Genomic DNA, 4,931 nt, shown 5'->3' on the forward strand with positions numbered 1-4,931 from the left:
CCGTCCTCCCGTCCGCTGTCCTCCCGTCCGCCGTCCTCCCGTCCGCACCCCTCCCGTCCGCCGTCCTCCCGTCCGCACTCCTCCCTTCCCGGCCGGCGGCTGCTGCCCGGCCGGGCTCGCGGTTTCGTTTTCCCCGCGGGCTCCGCCCCCGGCACTGGCCGCCAGCGAATCCGGGCGCAGCCTCAGGTCCTCGTGGACCTGAATATATGCTGGACACCTAGATATGTCCCCGGAACCCGTGCGCACTCACACACCCTCATGCAGAAACACACGTATACACAGATGCACATACACTTAGCACACACATTCACACACACACATGCACACATATTCACACACACACACACACACACATCCACATGACATGCACACTGACGCACAAGCACACAGCATGAGTACAGGGTCGGAGGTGTCAGAGGACGGGGCCACTCTGTCCCAAAGCACTGGGTGGGATGAGGGGAGACAGTGACACCCCCCCACCCCGCCCCTTTGTCCTGATTTCACACTCAGGGCCAGGGGAAGGCTCGGGACGGGTCGGGAGGGGGCCCAGAAAACACCTGGACAGTGGGTGCCGGACACAGGCCCCTGCCTCACGGCTTTCTCAGAGAGAAGTGCCGGGCGGAATGCAAGCCTGCGAGAGCTTAGACAGAAAATACAAAACTCAGAATGAAATCTTACTGTTTTGGGCATATCAAATACTCCAAAATTTTATTTGGCATAAAAGTACTGTGTGTGAGGGCTGGAGGGCGTTTGCCTTGCACGCAGCCGACCGGGTTCGATTCCTCTATCCCTTCCGAAGAGCCCGGCAAACTACCGAGAGTATCTCGCCCCCACGAGAGCCTGGCAAGCTCCCCGTGGCGTATTCGATATGCCAAAAACAGTAACAACAAGTCTCACAATGGAGACGTTACTGGTGCCCGCTCGAGCTAATCGATGAACGGGATGACAGTGACAGTGACAGAATGAAATGGGTGCAACGCTCACAGTGGGCGTATGTGGTCGTGTGTCTGTGTGTGCATGAGTGTGCATGCCTGTGTGTGCCCATGTGTGCGTGCGTGTGATCATTCCCTGCCCTTCTCCACCCGAGGTTCCGTGTGAGCCCCTGGGAATAGGGCACCACCAGTGGGGCTACACCCGAGGTGCAGGGGGGCCCTGGGGCTGCTCCCCGTGACACTCCAGCGTTGAGGACCACAGGCGGCAGCTAATGTCGTGACAGTCTAGATCCAAGTGCCGAGGGCGACTACACAGACGGGGGGACTCTCGCCTCTCAGTGCTCGGGGGCTTCTGGAGAAGGAAGCTCCAGCTTTGTAAGAGCAGAGCTGCCCTCGAGGTGGGAAGCTCCTGGCAGAACAGCGGATTGAATTCATCCTCTTTGCTCCTTCACCCCCCTCGGGCCCCCTCTCCTGCCTACGATGTATGAAAGACTTAACAGGTGGACACCGGCAGTGAAATTTGTATTAATTAAACCACCTTCGAACCCACCAGCATCCGGGCGTTGAATCCAGTTGTCCAGATTCCTCCAGGTCGGGGCCAGCGTGATAGTACAGGGGAGGGCCTGCCGCTCACATGCCACCTGGGGTCCAGCCCTGGCCCCCCACCCCCGAGGGTCCCCTGAGCCCTGCCAGGAGTCAGCCCTGAGCACAGAGGCAGGAGTCAGCCCTGAGCACCTTCTGGGGTTGCTCAAGCAGTGCTCGCTGTTGGTGCACATACATGTGTATGCGTGTATGTGCCCGTATGTGTGCTTTTGGCATATCAAATACTCCAAAATTTTATTTGACATAATAATACTGTGTGTGAGGGATGGAGGGTGTTTGGTGCGCATATATTTAGCACGCATGTGCATGTGTGTGCATGCCCATGTGTGCAAAAAATAAAACAGAACAAACCTTTCTCTGGGGGTGAGGTTCTGGGTAGAAATTGAGTCGTACCAGCGATGAACAGTCACGCCAAGTTCGGGAAATGGAAGCAAGGAAGAAGCATCGTTCCGCCGCAGGGCTGGGAGGTGCCGCTGCTGCCTCCGCGTTCGCGTCTAGTCTCAGGGCTGGAGCGCCTGGCGGGGCCCACGGCCCGTGCCCTGAGGCGTCCTGACCTGCCCTGGCCGCGGCAGCTGCCGCCGGTCCTCATTCCCGCTCTTCCCGCCTTCCCCGTGCCGTCTGCTCGCTCCCTACCATGTTACCCGGGAGACACACGTGTGTTCTGGACAAGGGGAACCCGGATGACAGACACTGCCCCCTCGGAACGTTGTTGAGGAGTGAAGACTAGCGATCTGGTTCCCGGGGCCAGCACAGAGCACAGGGTCCAAGCCGGCTTGACCTGGAGGCCCGTAGCATGGCCGGGGGGCTTGGGGGGGCCGCACCCCCAGCACCGCAGGGCCTGAGCAGAGGTGCAGCTTCGGGCCCTGAGCTAAACCTCCGGCAAGAACGACAGAACTCCAAGGGGGGTTATGGGCTTCCTGAACAATGCCTGGATGTCCCCTACCCCCTAACAAAAACCAAAATAACATAAAGTGAATCTGGTCTTATAAAGTAGGATTTTTTTTTTTTTTTTTGCTTTTTGGGTCACACTTGGCGATGCTCAGGGGTTACTCCTGGCTCTGCACTCAGGAATTACTCTTGGTGGTGCTCAGGGGACCCTATGGGGTGCTGGGAATCGAACCCGGGTCAGCCGCGTGCAAGGCAAACGCCCTCCCCGCTGTGCTATTGCTCCAGCCCCTGATTTTATTAATTTTAGTGGGAAAAAAAGAAGAAGAAAAAGTAGGCAAGGCCTGTCTCTGAGTGCGGGATCAAGCCTCGCTGGTGTCATCTCATCCTTAGCCAGCAGTAATGTCGGAAGAGCCTTTCCCCTTTCAAAACATGTTCTATTAATTGCATTAAAAGCATCCTGACATTTACACATAAAATAAAATAATGAAACCTTGTTAGAAAAGTTTTCTCCCCTCTTCTCAGTTTAGTAAACATTCACTGAGTGCTTACTGAGTGCAGACTGAGCTGCAGATACAGCGACTGAAAATAACTATGGATTTAAAAATGAAGATTTGGGGTTGGAGCGATAGCACAGCGGGTAGGGCGTTTGCCTTGCACGCAGCCGACCAGGGTTCAATTCCCAGCATCCCATAGGGTCCCCCAAGCACCGCCAGGAGTGATTCCTGAGTGAATGAGCCAGGAGCAACCCCTGTGCATTGCCAGGTGTGACCCAAAAAGCAAAAAAAAAAAAAAAAGAAGATTCTTCTGTGGGTGGAGGGGGCCAAACAGAGGACCCTGGGAGTGACCCCCAAGCACTGCCAGGTGTGGCCCCCAAATCAGTGCTTACACACAGGTGTCTGGAGAGCAGTGTGGGGACACAGGATGTGGCTGAGTCGGGGCTTTGGAACATACCTCTGATAGCTCTGGTAATGGTGAATTACCCTGTCCCATTCGTTGGGATGACCAGAGGCTGCACCCTCGGCTGTGGGCTGGAGGTGGGTCCCACAGCTGTGCTGGCACCAGGGAGCCCCACCCTCTGAGCAGACGCTCCCAGCCCTGAGCACCCCCAGTGCAACTTCCGCTCACGCTCCGTGGTGTTCCTGCCACGGCCCGAGAACCCTGATTGGGTTATGCCCTCGCCAGAGGCACAATTTCTTTCTCTGGTTTGACTCTCAGTGTGTCTTTTTTTCCTCCTTTTTTTCTTTTTTCACTTTTCTTCTTGCGAATGGTAAGCAGCAATTTCTAATCAATTTATTAAATCAAAGCATTTTATTTATTTATTTATTTATTTATTTATTTAGGGGGTCACACCTGGCGATGCTCAGGGGTAACCCCTGGCTCTGCACTCAGGAATTATTCCTGGTGGTGCTCGGGGGGCCCTATGGGATGCTGGGAATCGAACCCGGGTCGGCCGTGTGCAAGGCAAGTGTCCTACCCGCTGTGCTATCGCTCCAGCCTCTCATTGTGTCTTTTAAATAAAATATAAGAGTGAACAGAAGGAGTCTTATCATGTGCCAGGTCCAGACCACAGGAATCACGGGGTGCCGTGCCGGGAATTGAACCTCAGTCCGCCACGTGCAAGGCAGATGGCCTCCCTGCTGTAATAATCGTTCCAGCTGTGTGTTTTGGATGTTGGATGGTGCTCAGATGTTACTCCTGGGAGGACTAGGGAAGATCACGGCAGAGCCTGGCAAGCTCCCCGTGGCGTATTCTACATGCCAAAGACAGTCACAATAACAGGTCTCGTTCCCCTGACCCTGAAAGAGCCTCCAATCATTGGGAAAGACGAGTCAGGAGAGGCTGCTAAATTCTCAGGGCTGGTACAAATAGAGACGATACTGGCACCCGCTCGAGCAAATCGATGAACAACGGGACGACAGTGACAGTGATATAAGAGTGGAACAACTAAGCTACAAGGAAAGCGTCTTGCAAGTACCGAGTATTTTAGGGGGCCGTGGGGCTCCAGATCACCGTGTCCCGGGCTGCTGGCCGGGCTGTGCAGTGCCGGGATCAAACCCGGGCCTCTCCCTGTGCTCGGCCGGGAGCTCTCTCGCGGGCCCCTGGGCTCAGCTGCTGCTGGACTTGTTTGCCTGGTTTGGGGGCCATTCCCAGTGGTGCCCGGTGCTCAGGGATCAGTCCCGGCCAGCTCGGGGCATGATACGGAATGCCAGGGATCGAACCCGGGTCCTCACATGGAAGGCAAGAGCCTTCCCTATTCACTGTCCCTCCAGCCCGGCTCTGAGCAGTTTTAACTCCCCCTGACTCTGGGTCAAAGCAGAAACTGCTCCCAAGAGCACTGGTGGGGGAGAGCGGGCACTGGAGGAGGGATGTAAAGCGACCATTGTCTGGCTGAAATGCAGACACGAAAGTTCCTAAGTCTGTAACTGTACCTCTCTGTGATTCACTAATAAAAAATTTAAAAAGGGGCTGGAGCGATAGCACATCGGGTAGGGCGTTTGCCTTGCATGC

Source organism: Sorex araneus, chromosome X (genome assembly GCF_027595985.1).
Source record: "Sorex araneus isolate mSorAra2 chromosome X, mSorAra2.pri, whole genome shotgun sequence".
Lineage (NCBI taxonomy): Eukaryota > Metazoa > Chordata > Mammalia > Eulipotyphla > Soricidae > Sorex > Sorex araneus.